This window comes from Papio anubis, chromosome 4 (genome assembly GCF_008728515.1).
Source record: "Papio anubis isolate 15944 chromosome 4, Panubis1.0, whole genome shotgun sequence".
Classification (NCBI taxonomy): Eukaryota; Metazoa; Chordata; class Mammalia; order Primates; family Cercopithecidae; genus Papio; species Papio anubis.
In genome coordinates, this window is record NC_044979.1 from 70,781,178 (window position 1) to 70,799,035 (window position 17,858).

At 38.5% G+C, this 17,858-nt stretch overlaps 1 long non-coding RNA gene across 1 annotated transcript in view; it reads right to left on the reverse strand.

The window, feature by feature from the left end:
• Positions 1 to 17,858, reverse strand: part of LOC103883086 — a 201,600-nt gene that overhangs the window by 144,662 nt on the left and 39,080 nt on the right. Inside the window, exon 3 of the long non-coding RNA XR_004183200.1 lies at positions 8,882 to 8,982. This is a non-coding gene — a long non-coding RNA (uncharacterized LOC103883086). The remainder of the gene's footprint in view (positions 1 to 8,881; positions 8,983 to 17,858) is intronic.

Below are 17,858 nucleotides of genomic sequence, written 5' to 3' on the forward strand. Positions count from 1 at the left end.
ATGCAGGTTTGTTATATTATGTATACTTGTGCCATGTTGCGTGCTGCACCCATCAACTCGTCATTTACACTGTGTATAACTCCCAATGCAACCCTCCCGCCCTCCCCCTCCCCATGATAGGCCCTGGTGTGTGATGTTCCCTTCCCAGAGTCCAAGTGATTCATTTGTTCAGTTCCCACCTCCAAGGAGAGTGAGAAACATGCGGTGCCATGGTTTTCAGGCTCCGTGATAGTTTGGTTAAGAATGATGGTTTCCAGCTGCATCCATGTCCTACAAAGGACACAACTCATCCTTTTTAAGTGGCTGCATAGTAATCCATGGTGTATATGTGCCACATTTTCTTAATCCAATCTTGTCACTGATGCATACTGGGGTTGATTCCAAGTCTTTGCTATTAGAATAGTGCTGCAATAAACATACGTGTGCATGTGTCTTTATAGCAAGTTACAATTTATAATCCTTTTTGGATATATACCCAGTAATGGGATGGCTGGTCATATGGTATATCTAGTTCTAGATCCTTGAGTGTGAACGCCACTATTTTCCATAATGGTTGAACTAGTTTACAATCCCACCACAGTGTAAAAGCGTTCCTATTTCTCCACATCCTCTCCAGCACCTGTTGTTGCTCGACTTTTAATGATTGCCATTCTAACTGGTGAGATGGTATCTCATTGTGGTTTTGATTTGCATTTCCTCTGATGGCCAGTGATGATGAGCATTTTTTTCATGTGTCTGTTATTGTATGAATCTCTTTTCAGAACTGTCTGTTCATATCCTTTTGCCCAGTTTTCGTATGGGGTTGTTTGTTTTTTTCTTGTAAATTTGTTGAGTTCTTTGTGGTTCTGATATTAGCCCTTTGTCAGATTAGAGTAGATTGCAAAAATTTTCTCCTGATTCTGTAGGGTTGCCTGTTCACTCTGATGGTAGTTTCTTTTGCTAAAGTAGAAGCTCTTTAGTTTAATGAGATCCTACTTTGTCAATTTTGGCTTTTTGCTGCCATTGCTTTTAAAAGTTTTGTGGACATGAAGTCTTTGCCCATGCCTATGTCCTGAATGGTACTACCTAGGTTTTCTCTAGGATTTTTATGTATTAGGTCTAACATTTAAGTCTCTAATCCATCTTGAATTAATTTTCGTATATGAGTAAGGAAAGGATCCAGATTCAGCTTTCTTACTTATGGCTAGCCACCTTTTCCCAGCACCATTTACAAAATAGGGAATCCTTTCCCCATTTCTTGTTTCTCTATGGGTTTGTCAAAGACTCGATGGCTGTAGATGTGTGGTATTATTTCTGAGGACTCTGTTCTGTTCCATTGGTCTATATTCTGTTTTGGTACCAGTACCATGCTGTTTTGGTTTTCATTGCAGCCTTTGTAGTATAGTTTTTAGTCAGGTAGCATGATGCCTAGCTTTGTTCTTTGACTTAGGATTGTCTTGAGATGTGGGCTCTTTTTGGTTCCATATGAACTTCAGCAGTTTTTTCCACCCTAGAAGAACTCATTAGGTGCGCTTGATGGGATGGCATTGAATCATAAATTACCTTTGGGCAGTATGGCCATTTTCACGATATTGATTCTTCCTATCCATGAGCATGGTATGTTCTTCCACTTGTTTGTGTCCTCTTTTATTTGTGTAGCAGTGGTTTGTAGTTCTCCTTGAAGAGGTCCTTTACATCCCTTGTAAGTTGGATTCCTAGGCATTTTGTATTCTCTTTGAAGCTAAATTGTGAATGGAAGTTCATTCTGATTTGGCTCTCTATTTGTCTGTTACTGGTGTATAAGAATGTTTTGTGATTTTTGCACATAAATTTTGTATCCTGAGACTCTCATTGAAGTTGTTATGAGCTTAAGGAGATTTTAGCTGAGACAATGGGGTTTTCTAAATATACAATCAAGGCCCTGGGTGTAAACAGGGACAATTTGACTTCTTCTTTCCTCCTAACTGAATACCCTTGATTTCTTCTCTTGCCTAATTCTGTCTCTAGCCAGAACTTCCAACACTATGTTGAATAGGAGTGGTGAGAGGCATCCCCTGGCCTTGTGCTGGGTTTTCAAAGGGAATTTTTTCCAGTGTTTTGCCCATTCAGTATGATATTGGCTGTGGTTTGCCCATAAATAGCTCTTATTATTTTGAGGTAATGTCTCCACTTCACGAATTTATTGAGCTGCTTTTTAGCATGAAGGGCTGCTACACCTGTCAAAGCCTCTGCATCATATTGAGATAATCATGTGGTTCTTTTGTCTTTGATTCTGTTTCTATATGCTGGTTTCTAGTTTATTGATTTTGCGAATGTTGAACTGCGCCTTGCATCCTAGGATGAAGCCCACTTGATCGTGGTGGATGCTTTTTGATGTGTTGCTGAATCTGGTTTGCCAGCATTTTATTGAGGATTTTTTGCATCGATGTTCACTGGGGATATTGGTCTAAAAATTCTCTTTTTGTTGTGTCTCTGCCAGGCTTTGGTATCAGATGATGCTAGCCCTCATAAAATGAGTTGGGAGTGATTCCCTCTTTTTCTATTGATTGGAATAGTTTTGGTAGCGGAATGGTACCAACTCCTCCTTGTACCTCTGGTAGAATTCAGCTGTGAATCCATCTGGTCCTGGACTTTTTTTTTTTTTGCTGTAGGCTATTAATTATTGCCTCACTCAGAGCCTACAGTTGGTCTATTCAGGGATTCAACTTCTTCCTGGTTTAGGCCAAAGAGTGTAAGTGTCCAGGAAATTATCCATTTCTTCTAGATTTCCAGTTTTTGCGTAGAGGTGTTTATAGTATTCTCTGATGGTAGTTTGTATTTCTAGTGGATCGGGTGGTGATATCCCTATCATTTTTAATTGCAAGGGCCATTTGATTCTTCTCTTTTCTATTAGTCTTATATGGTCTGTCAATTTGTTGATCTTTCAAACCAACTCCTGGATCTTATTGATTTTTTGGAGGGTTTTTGTGTCTCTATCTCCTTCAGTTCTGCTCTGATCTTAGTTATTTCTTCTCTTTTGCCTCTGCTAGCTTTCTGAATGTGTTTGTTCTTGCTTCTTAGTTCTTTATGTGATGTTAGAGTGTCAATTTTAGATCTTTCCTGCTTTCTCTTGTATTTAGTGCTAGGTACCTCTCACACTGCTTTTAAATGTGTCCCAGACTTGCATGTTGTATCTTGTTCTCATTGGTTTCCCAAAGAACATCTTTATTTCTGCCTTTCATTTCAAGTATATGTACCCACAGTCATTCAGGAAGCAGGTTGTTCAGTTTCCATGTAGTTATGGTTTTGATTGAGTTTCTAGTCCTGAGTTCTAGTTTGATTGCACTGTGGTCTGAGAGACAGCTCTGTTATAATTTCCTGTTCTTGTACATTTGCTGAGGAGTGGGATTTTACTTCCACCATTACGTAATAATTTTGGAGTAAGTAATGTGATGTGGTGCTGAGAAGAATGTATATTCTGTTGATTTGGGGTGGAGAGTCTCTATAGGATGTTCATTAGGTCTGCTTTGCTGCAGGAGGATGAGTTCAATTCTGATACATATCCTTGTTAACTCTTCTGTCTCAAGTTGATCTGTCTAATGCTGACAGTGGAGGTTGAAGTCTCCCATTGGCTATTGTATGGAGTCTAAGTCTTCAAGTCTCTAAGGACTTGCTTTGCGAATCTGGGGTGCTCCTAAAGGTGCATATATATATTTAGGATAGTTAGCTCTTCCTGTTGAATTGATCCTTACCATTATGTAAATGGCCTCTTTGTCTCTTTTTGACGCGATGGTTTAAAGTCTGTTTTATCAGAGTTCAGTATTGACAACCCCACTTTTCTTTTGTTCTCCACCAAGCTCGGCAAAATCTTCCTCCTCCACCTCATTTATGGTTTCCATGTCTCTTCTGCGTGTGTGATGTCCTCCCAATACAGTATGCACTTATATCTTGACTCTTTATCCAGGCTCTTGCTGTCTGTGCTCCTTTCATTGAGCATTTAGTCCATTTTACATTTATACAGATTGTGCTATGTGAACTCTTTGATCCTGCCATTATGATATTAACTGGTTATTTTGCTCTCGTTAGTTGATGCAGTTTCTTCCTAGCCTCCGATGGTCTTTACATTTTGGCTGTTTTGTAAATGGTTGGTAAATCGGGCTGTTCCTTTCCATGTTTAGTACTGCCTTGTGGTCTCTTGTAAGGTAGGTCTAGGTGGTGACAAAATCTCTAAGCATTTGCTTATCTGTAAAGGATTTATTTCTCCTTCACTCTATGAAACTTAGTTTGGCTTGGATATGAAATTTGGGTTTAAATTCTTTTCTTTAAGAATGAATATTGGTCTCCACTCTCTTCTTCTGGCTTGTAGAGTTTCAGCTTCTAGAGATCTGCTGTTAGTCTGATGCTGGCTTCCCTTGTGGGTAACCTGACCTTTCTCTGGCTGCCCTTAAGATTTTTCCTTCATTTAACTTTGGTGAATCTGGCAATTATGTGTCTTGGAGCTGCTCTCGAGGAGTATCTTGTATGCTCTCTGTATTTCCTGATTTGAATGTTGGCCTGCCCTACTAGGGTTGGGGGAAGTTCTCCTGATGATATCCTGAAGAGTGTTTTCCAACTTGGTCTCCATTTTCCCCTCACTTTCATAGGCACCCCAATCAGATGTGATTTGGTCTTTACATAATCCCAGCTACCTCTTTGCAGGCTTTGTTCTATTTCTTTTCTTTCTTTTTCTTTTGGTTTCTCTTCTCGCTTCATTTCATCTTTATTTGATCCTCACCTATTGATGATACTTTTCTTCCAGCTGATCGAAGTCGTTACTGTGCTTGTGCATTTGTCAATGATTTCCTCGTGGTCATGGTTTCTTCATCTCTTCTATTTCGTTTAGGACCTTCTCTGCATTAATTACCGAAATATCAATTCTTCCACTTTTTTCCAGATTTTTAGTTTCTTTGCGCTTGGGTACGTAATTCTCCTTTAGCTCTGAGAAATTTGATGGACTGAAGCCTCTTCTCATCTCACAAAAGTCATTCTCCGGCCCAGCTTTGATCCGCGCCATGGTATGAGCTGCGCCCTTGCCGGGGAGATGCGCTTCTTATTTTTGAATTTCCATTTTTCTGCCCCGCTTTTCTCCCCATCTTTGTGGCTTTTATCTGCTCTCAGGTCTTTGATGATGGTGGATGTACTGATGGTTTTGCGTGGTGCGTCCTTCCCGTTTGATAGTTTTCCTTCAGTCAGGGACCCTCAGCTGTGGTTCATGGGAGATTGCTTTGAGGTCCTCACCTAGACCCTGTTTGCCTGTACTTGCAGAGGCTCAGTTGAAACGCTGAATCACTGTCTTCTGTAAATGCTTCACATTGGGAGTTGGAGACTGAGCTGTTCCTATTCGGGCCATCTCTTGTCATTAAACTCTGTTTTATGTATTTTAAAGTTATCTTCAGTATCATTGGTTTTGCCTTCTTATTGAATTAAATCTTTCAACATTAATAAATGTTCCTCTGTATTTTCTTAGCTAATATTTTGCCCTTTGGGGAAAGTCTTACTTTGGGATATTTTTAGGACTCACTGACGAGCTTGTGAGTATTTATGCTTACATCTCTTCCACCCATAATTTTTTACTTTCAATCTATTTGGTGAATCTTTATTTTAGCAAAATTTGGTTCTATAAACAGGACATAGTTAAATAATCTTAAATACCCTTAGTCCTAAGTGTTTAGCGAATAATATTATAATTCATGATATACTGGTTTGCTTCTTTGTTTTTTTTTTTTCTATTGTGTTTAGTTTATTTGTATTTAATATAATTGCTGATGGCACAGGTTTAAGTTTCTTTGTTTTTTTTCTCATTTTATCTCTTAATGCTTTTTGTCCCTTTTGATCCTCTGTCTTTTTCTATCTCCTTTGATTAACTGGCATTTTTATTCCATTTTTAGCTCCTCTACTAGCTTTATGTATTTTTTGGTAGTTGTCCTAGAGATTGCAATATGCGTTGTTGAATTATTTCTAATAATTTTAAATGTATACTTTTCCTATTTCCTTATTGCATCAATCTTAGAATAGTTTAACTCCTTTCCTTCCTCCTGCCCTTTATGCTGTTGTCATATGTTTTACTTCTACATGTTATAAAACCTAAGAGACATTTTTATTATTGTTACTTTAAATGGTCAGTATTCTTTTTATTTACCCTTTCTGGCTAGGTTCATTCCTTCCTTTAATTTTGTGCTTGTAAGATGGTTTATATTCTCTCTTGTATTTCTTTTAATACAGATACAAATTATAAAATCTAAGTTAATTTTTTCATTTTTTGAAAAATCTTTGCATCACATTCTTTTCATTTTTTTCACTACTATTTCTGAAGAATATTTTTACTGAGTATAGAATTCTAAGGTGAAAGGGGTTTTTTTTCCCTGTTAGCACTTTAAAGATGTCATTCCACTGTTTTCTGGCTTTCAGGGTTTCTGTTGAAAGTCAGCCATCAGTGATACTGTTGTTCTTTTGAAGACAATATAACCTTTTTTCTCTGGTTTCTTTTAAGATTTTTTTTCTTTATCGTGATTTTAAGTGGCTTTGCTGAGGCTGATGCGCATTGGTGGTTTTCTTTATGCCTTTTCTATGTGGGGTTGACAGAGCATCATGGATCTGTAAACATTTTTCATCAGTTTTGGGAAATTCTCGGTCATTATCTTTTTTCAAATATTGCTTCTATCCATTCTCTATTTCCTTCTTCAGGAACTCCACTACGTACATGTTAATCAACTTGACTGGGTCCTATATAGCTCTTTGCCTCTGTTCTGTTCTTTCTATTCCATTTTCTCTCTATGCTTCAGTTTGAATGATTTATTTAAATATTTTTTAGGGTGCTTGATGTCATTGATTCTATCTTTAACTGTATAGAATCTGGTGTTAAACTTATCCAATGACTTCTAAATTTTAGATACTGCATTTTTATTTTTCTGCTCTACAATGGCCATTTTATTTTGTGTATGTGATAATTCTCTGTTTAAATCTTACTCTGTTAAATCCATTTGGGGCTACACATCAAAATGGCTGACTAGAGGTGCCCAGCACCCACCTCCTCCACAAAGAAGGACCAAAACAATAAGTACATCACTGTACTTTGAGTAGAGAATCTAAAGGAGAACATTGGAATTCAACAAGGAAGTGAAAAAGACCCTCTGAGGCACAGAAACTAAGGATGGCAGCATAGAGAAAGAAGCAAAGTCCATGTCTAGGATCAGCTCAGAGCCATGAGAGATTCCTACTATGGAGAAAGGGTAGTGGGAAATCTTCAGCAGTGCCCATTATCACCATGGACACCTGCAATCCCAGCTATATAAGAATCCCACAGTCCTCACAGACCCTAAGCCCAATATAGCAAGCTGCTTGGAGTCCATATAGCTGCATTGCTCCAGAGAGGAAACTCATGGTGGATCTCCCCAAATCCCCAGGACCCAAGCTGCTACAGCCTGGCACCACTTTGCAAACAGAGCCACTGCTAAAGCACATCCTGCCCTGGAACTCAATAGCCCCTGCATCTTCACATCCCTGGATCCCCTTTTTGCCCCACCATGTCCAAACAAAGGGCTGCAGTGTCATGACTCCAGATAGACCCGGTGTTACAGTCATGATCTCAACACCCAAGATTACTCAGCTCCCTACACCCCATGGAACCAGGCAGTCAGTGCAGTGGGGGACCACACCTAGGACTGGGAAAACCAATGCACACACTCTCCAGGACCTGAAAGTCAGTCACCTAGAATCTGCAGCCACCAGCAACCTCATGCCCTCAACCAATGGGGCCACTGTGTGCCACACATGCATGCCCCAGGGCTCAAAGACAGGCCTATCTGGCACCCACTAACATCAGCAACCCCACACCCTTAACTGGTGGACCTACCATGCACAACACATGTACTCCCTCCCCCCAGGGCCAAAGGATAGGCCAGTGTGATGCCTGCCACTGCCAGTTGCCCTTCCGCCTCAAACAAAAAAGCTGTAGAATCCCACACACACATCACCCAGGGCCCAAGGATAGGTCTGGCTGGTATCAGCTAGCAATCCAGACCCCTTAACTGGCAGAGCTACCACACACTGTGCACATGCCCCTCAGAGACCAAGGACTGGCCTGCCCAAGGCAAACCACCATCAGAAACTCTATCCTCAGCAAAGCTGCTCCAATGCCTCCACAAACCCTTCAATTTAGGCCACCAAGGCATCTGGAGAAATCACTGACATTAATTACAGCCAAAGAAATCACATAGAGACTTTACTACTTCACGCACCCAGAACCAATACCAAAGCACCCTACCCAACCAACACTATAGGTCACAACTATAGAAAAAATCTTTTTCTAAGAAAGCCACTCCATAAAATTGAAAGAGGTGAGTATTCTACCAGATTCACAGATATCAATGTAGGAACACAAAAGCATGAAAAAGCAAGAAAATATGACATCCCCAAGGGAACACAATAATATTCCTGTACACACTTCAAAGAAAATAAAATATATAAAAGGCTTGAAAAGGAATTTGAAATAGTGATCTTAAGGAAACGTACTGTAATACAAGATAATGATGATAAATAATATTAATAAATCAGTAAAATAATACATGATGTGAATGAGAAATTCAACAAAGAGATAGATATTATCTAAAAAGAAAGAAACAGAAATCTTGAAGCAGAAGATTTAAATGAAAAACAAATTAAGAATATAACCAAGACCTTGAACAAGGTCAAGCAGAAGAAAGAATTTCCAAACTTATAGACAGGTCTTTTGAAATAAGTCAGATCAAAGAAAAAAAATAATAAAAGGTGAAATAAGCCTACAAGACCTATGGGGCACCATTAAGAGAACAATTTTTTTGTATTATGATAAGAGATGGAGAAAGGAATAGAAAACCTATTTAATAAGTAAAAGCTGAAAACTTACCAAGTCTTGGGAAAAATATGGACATCCAGATCCAGGAAGCTCAAAAGTTCCCAAACAGATTCAAGCCAAATAGGTCCTCTCCAAGGGACATTATAGTAAAACTGCCACAAGTCAAAAGCACAGAGAGAATTCTTAATATAGCAAAAGAAAAGCATCATGTCACATATAAGAAAATCCCAAACAGAAAAAAAAAAACAAATAGATTTCCCCAAGTCACATATAAAGGAATACACATATAAGGTTTCAGCAAAAATCTTAAAGGCCAGAAGAGAATGGGATGACGTGTTCAAAGTGCTGAAAGAACAAAACTGCCAGCTAAGAGTACTGTATTCAGGAAAGCTATTCTTCAAAAATGAAGGAGAAATAGCCCTTTCCAGACAAGCAAGAACTGAGGGAATGTGTGATAACTTGATGGGCCTTATGAGAAATCCTTAAAGGAGTTCTATATCCAGAAATAAAAACACACTAACTACAATTATGAAAAACACCAAACCACAATGATAAAAAAATGAGAGAGGAAAAAAAAACAAACAACATCAAAACAGCCAGAAAATAATTAACAAAAGGATAAGAATAAGTCTTCACCTATCAATAATGATCTTGAATGTAAATGGATTAAATTCCATAATTAAAAGCTATAGACTAGCTAAATGAATAATAAAACAAGACCCAAGTTTGAGACCAGTCTAGGCAACATGGTGAAGCCTATCTCTACAAAAAAACAAAAATTAGCCAAGTGCGGTGGCACACACCTGTGGTCCCAGCTACTCAGGAGGCTGTGGCTGGAGAATTGCTTGGACCAGGGAGGTGAAGTTTACAATGAGCTGAGATCATGCTACTGCTCTCCAGCCTGGGCAACAGAGTGAGACCCTGTCTCAAAAAAAAAAAAAACTAAACCCTTCTATAAAGGTACACATAGACTGAAACTGAAGGGTGGAAAAAGATATTCCATACAAACAGAAACCAAAAATGAGTAAAAGTAGCTATACTTATATAAGGTGAAATACACTTCAAGTCAAAAACTGTAAAAAGAGACAAGGTTATTATATAATGATAAGGGAATTAATTCACCAAGAGGATATAACAATTCTAAATATATATACACTCAACACTTCAGCACCCAGATGTATCAAGCAAATATTATTAGATGTAAAAGGAGAGATAGACCCCAATACAATAATAGCTGGGGACTTGACCTGAACACCTCACTGTTAGTATTAAATAGATTATCTAGAAAGAAAATCCACAAATAAACACTAGACTTAAACGCACTACAGACCAAATGGACCTAACAGACTGCAGAACATTTTGTCCAACAGATGCAGAATACATATTCTTCTTGGCAGCACATAAAACATTCTCCAGGATAGACCATATGTTAAGCCACAAAACAAGTCTCAAAGAATTTTTTTAAATTGAACTCATATCAAGTATCTTCAGACCATAACAAAATAAAACTAGAAATCAATAAAAAGAAGAACTTTGAAAACTGTATAAATACATATAAATTATACAACTTGTTCCTGAACAACCAATGGTCCAATAAAGAAATTCGGAAAAAAGTCGAACATTTCTTGAAACAAATGTAAATGAAAACACAACATACCACACCTATGGTTTATAGTAAAAGCAGAGCTAAGAGGGAATTTTATAACAATAAATACCTACATCAAAAAAAATAAAGATTTCAAGTAAACAATGTAACAATGCAACTCAAGAAAGTAGAAAGGCAAGAACAAACTAAACCCAAAATTAGCAAAAGAAAAGAAATAATAAAGATTAGAGCAAAACCAAACAAAATAGAGATGAAAAAATACAAAGGTTCAACAAAATAAAAAGAGTTGTTTTCTTGAAAATTGACAAAACTTTAGCTACACTAAGAAAAAGAGAAAGAAAACCCAAATAAATAAAATCAGAATGGAAAAAAGAAACATTACAACTGACATTGCTGCAATACAAAGGATAATTAGAAACTATCATGAACAACTGCATATCAACAAATTGAAAAACCTAGAGAAAATGAATAAACTCTTGGAAATATACAACCTTGGTTCAACCAGGATTGAACCAAAAAAAAAAAAAAAGACCAACAGTGAAAAACAAGATAGATTCAGTAATTTAAAAGCCTCCCAACAAAAGGAAAAGCCCAGAACCAGATGCCTTCACTGCTGAATTCTACCCAATTTTTAAAGAATAACAAACACCAATTTATCTAAAACTATTCCAAAAAATTGATTGCAAGAAAAAAATTCCAAATTCATTCTATAACACCAGATATCTAAAACCAAAACCAAATAAGAACACAACAAAAAAAGCAAACTATAGGCCAGTATCCTGATGAACATAGATACAAAACCCTCAACAAAATACCAGCAAACCAAATCCAACAGTATATCAAAAATATACTCCAAAACCAAGTGAGATTTATCCCAGGGATGGAATGATGGTTCAACATACACAAATCAATAAACACTATAAATCACATCAACAAAATAGACAAAAACTATATGATCATCTCAATAGATGCAAAAAGCATTTGATAAAGTTCAATATCCCATCATGGTTAAAAAAATAACTGTCAACAAATTAGGCATACAAGGAACATACCTCAACACGATAAAGATTTTATGACAAACCCAGGGGGGAAGTTGAAAGCTTTTCCTCTAAGAACTGGAACGAGGTAGGAATGCCGACTTTCACCACTCTTATTCAACATAGTGCTAGAAGTCCTAGCCAGAGCAATCAGGCATAAGAAAGAAATAAAGGGCATTCAAATTTGAAAGGAGGAAGCCAAATTATCTCCATTTGCAAATAACATGATCTTATATAATAGAAAAACTAAAGGATTCACCAAAAAAACTGTAAGAAATGATAAACTAGCAAAATCAACAACAAAAAAAATCAGTAGTGTTTCTATACATTAATAATGAACTAGCTGATAGAGAAATCAATAAAGCAATCCCATCTACAACACCTACTGACAGATAAAATACCTAGGAATAAATTGAATCAAGGAGGTGAAAGATCTCTACAATGAAAGCTGTGAAACACTGATGAAACTGAGGAGGACACACACAAACATGGAAAGACATATATCTCATGGTCATGGATTGGAATATATAATATTATTAAAAAGATCATAATATCCAAGGCAATTTACAGATTCAATGCAATCTCTGTCAAATTACCAATGTCATTCCTCACAGAAATAGAAAAAATAGGAAGGAGCCAAGATGACTAACTAAAAACAGCTGCAGTTGGAGGCTCCCACTGAGAAGAATCGAAACAGTGAGTGAATCCTGCACCAGCAACTGAGGTATCCAGGTTCTCTCACTGGGACTAGGTGGTTTGTGACTCATGGAGAGGGAGGAAAATCAGAGTGGTGCAACAGCCTACCTAAGACCCACATGGGGTAAGGCGAGCTCCCACCCCCAGTCAAAGGAGGCAGTGGGAAGTCACACTTTTTCCAAGGATCTGTGCAACCCACAGATCAGGGAATCCCACTCATGAGCCCACGCCACCAGGGCCTTGGGTCCCAAGCACAGAGTTGTGCAGATTCTCAGCAGTCACTCAGCTGGAGAGTGCCTAAGATTACTGAGTTCCTTGAGGGAAGGGAAGCCATTATCACTGTGACTGCCTGGTGCCTAAGATGACTGAATTTCAGGAAGGATGGGCAGCAGCCTTCCCTGCAGCTCCAGCCTGCCATTTTTCCCCTGCTGGGGCTTGGGAGACAGAACGGTTTGCACCCAGGAGGAATTCCCCACAGCACAGCATGATGGCTGTGGCAGATCATGGCCAGCCTGCCTTTTTAGGCTGGACTCTGATCCATTCCCTCCTCTCTGGGCTGGACCTCCCTGCAGGAATTTCAGCAACTCCAGTCAGGAGTTTAGGGACAGAACTCTGATCTCCCGGGGACTGAGCCCCTGGAAAGAGGGGGAGCCATGGTCTCTGTGGATCAACAGACTTAGTCTTTCCTTCTGCTGGCTCTGAGAAATGCAGGCAGCCCAGACGAGTGGGATTCCCCACAGTTCAATACAGTCCCTCTGCCAAGGGGCAGCCAGAGTGCTTCATTAAGTAGGTCCCAGAACCCATGCCCCCTAACTGGGTGTGACACCCCCAACAGGGGTTGCCAGACACCTTATACAGGAGCATTCCTGCTGGCATCAGATCAGTGCCTCTTGGGGACAGAGATCCCAGGGGAAGGAGGAGGAAGCCATCTATGCTGTTCTGCAGCCTCCTCAGGTGACACCTCCAGGTGTGGGAGGGACAGAGGAAAATAGGGTTTGGAGTGAACCCCCAGCAAATGGCAACAGCCCTACAGAAGAGGGACCTGACTGTTAAAATAAAAACAAACAGAAAGCAACAACAACAACAGCATCAATGAAAAAGTCTCCACAAAAACCCCATCCAAAGGTCAGCAGCCCCAAAGATTGAAACTAGACAACTTATGAAGATGAGAAAGAATCAACAACAACAACAAAAAAAATGATGAAAACTCAGAAAGCCAGAATGCCTCCTCTTCACAAGATTTCACCTCTCCAACAAGGGCACAGAACTGAGCAAAGGCTGAGATGTACAAACTGACAGAAGTAGGCCTCATAAGGGAGTTAATAACAAATTTTGCTGAGCTAAAGGAGCATGTTCTAACCCAAGGCAAAGAAGCTAAGAGCCATGATACAATATTACAGGAGATGTTAATGAGAATAACCAGTTTAGAGAGGAACATAAATTACCTGACAAAGCTGAAAAACACAACACAAGAACTTCACAATGCAACCACAAGTATCAATAACCAAATAGACTAAACAGAAAAAAGAATTTCAGAGCTTGAAGACTATGTTGCTGAAATTAGACAGGAAGAAAAGATTAAAGAAAAAAGAAGGAAAAGGAACAAATAAAACCTCTGAGAATTATAGGACTATGTAAAAATATGGGACCTATGATGGATTGGTACCTGAAAGAGGCAGGGAGAACAAAACCAAGATGGAAAACCTACTTCAGGATATCATCTGGAAGAACTTTCCCAACCTAACAAGACTGGCCAACATTCAAATTCAGGAAATACCAAGAACCCCAGTAAGATACTCCACAAGAAGACAAACTCCAAGACACATAATCATCAAATTCTCCAAGGTTAAAATGAAGGGAAAAGTGTTAAAGGGAGCAAGAGAGAAAGGCAAGATCACCAACAAAGGGAAGCCCATCAGACTAACAGCAGATTTCTCTGCAGAAACCCTACAAGCCAGAAGAGATTGGGGACCAATATTCAACACTCTTAAAGAAAAGAATTTTCAGCCCAGAATTTCATATCTGGCCAAATTAAGCTTCATAAGCAAAGGAGAAATAAAATCCTTTTCAGACAAGCAAATGCTGAGGGAATTCGTCACCACCAGTCCAGCCTTGCAAGAGCCCCTGAAGGAAGCATTAAATATGGAAAGGAAAAACTGGTACCAGGCACTGCAAAACACACTGAAGTACAAAGTCCAATGACACAATGAAGCAGCTACATAAACAAGTCTGCAAAATAACCAGCTTGCATCATGATGACAGGATCAAATTCACACATAACAATATTAACCTTAAATGTAAATGGGCTAAATGCCCCAATTAAAAGGCACACAATGGCAAACTGGATAAAGAGTGAAGACCCATTGGTGTCCTATATTCAGGAGACCCATCTCACATGCAAAGACACAAATAGGCTCAAAATAAAGGGATGGAGGAAAATTTACCGAGCAAATGGAAAGCAGAAGAAAGCAGGAGTTGCAATCCTAGTTTCTGATAAAACAGACTTTAAACAAACAAAAATCAAAAAGGACAAAAAAGGCATTACATAATGGTAAAGGGATGAATTCAGTAAGAAGAGCTAATTATCATAAATATATATGCACCCAATACAGGAGCACCCACATTCATAAAACAAGTTCTTAGAGACCTACAAAGAGACTTAGACTCCCACACAATAATAGTGAGAGACTTTAGCATCCCACTGTCAATATTAGATCCCTGAAACAGAAAATTAACAAAGATATTCAGGAACTGAACTCAGCCCTGGATCAAGTAGACCTGATAGATATCTACAGAACTCTCCACCCCAAAACAACAGAATATACATTCTTCTCAGTGCCACATGGCACTTACTCTAATGAATCACATAATTGGAAGTAAAACACTCTTCAGCAAATGCAGAATAAGTGAAATCATAATAGTCTCTGAAACCACAGTGCAATAAAATTGGAACTCAAGATTAAGAAATTCACTCAAAACAACACAACCACATGGAAACTGAACAACCTGCTCCTGGATGACTCCCCGGTAAATGATGAAATTCAGGCAGAAATCAAGAAGTTCTTTGAAACTAATGAGAACAAAGAGACAATATACCCGAGTCTCTAGGATACAGCTAAAACAGTGTTAAGAGGGAAATTTATAGCACTAAATGGCCACACCAAAAAGCTTGAAAGATCTCAAATCAATAGCCTAGCATCACAACTAAAAGAACTAAAGAACCAGGAGCAAACAAATCCCAAAGCTAGCAGAAGACAAGAAATAACCAAGATCAGAGTGGAACTGAAGGAGATAGAGACACAATAAACCCTTCAAAACATCAATGAATCCAGGAGCTGTTTTTTTTTTGAAAAAATTAATCGACTACTACCTAGACTAATAAAGAAGAAAAGAGAGAAGAATCAAATGGACGCAATAAAAAATGACAAAGGGGCTATCACCACTGACCACACAGAAATACAAACAACCATCAGAGAATATTATAAACAATTCCATTCAAATAAACTAGAAAATCTAGAAGAAACACATCAATTCCTAGACACCCATACCCTTTCAAGACTGAATGAGAAGGAAGTCAAATCCCTGAATAGACCAATAACAAGTTCTGAAATTAAGGCAGTAATAAATGGCCTACCAACCAACAGAAGCCCAGAACCGGACAAATTTACAGCTGAATTCTACCAGAGGTACAAAGAGGAGCTGGTACCATCATTTCTTCTGAAACTATTCCAATCAATTGAAAAGGAGTGACTTCTCCCTAATTCATTTTATGAGGCCAGCATCATCCTGATACCAAAACCTGGGAGATACATACATACACACACACACACACACACACAAACGCACACACATACACACACACACACACACAAAATCCCCTGATGATCATCGATGCAAAAATCCTTGATAAAATACTGGCAAACTGAATCCAGCAGCACATGAAAAGGCTTATCTGCCATGACAAAGTCAGATTCATCCCTGGGATGCAAGGCTGGTTCAGCATATGCAGATCAACAAATGTAATTCATCACATAAACAGACTAAAGAAAAAAACCGCATGATTATCTCAATAGACACAGAAAAGGTCTTCAATAAAATTCAACATCCCTTTATGTTAAAAACTTTCAGTAAACTAGGTATTGATAGAATATATCTCAAAATAGCTGAGCACAGCGGCTCACACTTGTAATCCCAGCACTTGGGGAGGCCGAGGTGGAATATATCACCTGTGTTCAGGAGTTCAATACCAGCCTGGCCAACATGACAAAACCCTGTTTCTACTAAAAATACAAAAATTAGTCAGACATGGTGGTACGTGCCTGTAGTCCCAGCTACTCAGGAGGCTAGGGTGGGAGAATTGCTTGAACCCTGGAGGCAGAGGTTGCAGTGAGCTGAGATAGCATGACTGGACTCCAGCCTGGGCAACAGAGCGAAACTCTATCTAAAATATATACATATTTATTATATATATAATATATATTATATATTACACATATATGTATAAAATATATATACATATTTGAGATGGAGATATATATATATAAAATAAGAGCCATTTATGACAAACCCACAGCCAATATCATACTGAATGGGCAAAACCTGGAAGCATTCCCTTTGACAACCAGGACAAGACAAGGATGCCCTCTCTCACCACCCCTATTCAACACGGTATTGCAAATTCTGGCCAGGGCAATCAGGCAAGAGGAAGAAATCAAGGGTATTCAAATAGGAAGTGAGAAAGTCAAATTGTCTCTGTTTGCAAATGATATGATCCTACGTCTAGAAAACTCCATCATCTCAGTCCAAAAGCTCCTTAAGCTGATAAACAACTTCAGCAAAGTTTCAGGATACAATATCAATATGCAAAAATCACAAGCATTACTATACACCAACAATAGATAAAGAGAGAGCCAAATCATTAATGAAATCCCAGTCACAACTGCTACAAAGAGAATAAAATATCTAGAATACAGCTAACAAGAGACATGAAGGACTTTTTAAGGAGAAGTACAAACAACTGCTCAAGGAAATAAGAGAAGACACAAACAAATGGAAAAACATTCCATGCTCATGGATAGGAAGAACCAATATCATGAAAATGGCCATACTGCCCAAAGTAATTTATAGATTCAATGCTATTCCCATTAAGATACCATTGATATTCTTCACAGATTTAGAAAAAACTACTTTGAAATTCATATGGAACCAAAAAAGAGCCCATACGGCCAAGACAATCCTAAGCAAAAAGAACAAGGCTGGAGGCAACATGCTACCTGACTTCAAACTACACTACAAGGCTCCAGTAACCAAAACAGCATGGTACTGGTACCAAAACAGACACATAGACCAATGGAACAGAATACAGATATCAGAAATAAAATTACACATCTACAACCATGGGATCTTCAACAAACCTGACAAAAGCAAGCAATGGGGAAATGATTCCCAATGTAACAAATGGTGCTGGGAAAACTGGCTAGCCATATGCAGAAAATTGAAACTGGATCCCTTCCTTACACCTTATACAAAAATTAACTCAAGATGGTTAAAGACTTAAATGTAAACCCCAAAACTATAAAAACCCTAGAAGAAAATGTAGGCAATACCATTCAGGACATAGGCACAGGCAAAGGTTTCCTGACAGAAACATCAAATTTCAACAAAAGCAAAAACTGACAAATTGGATCAA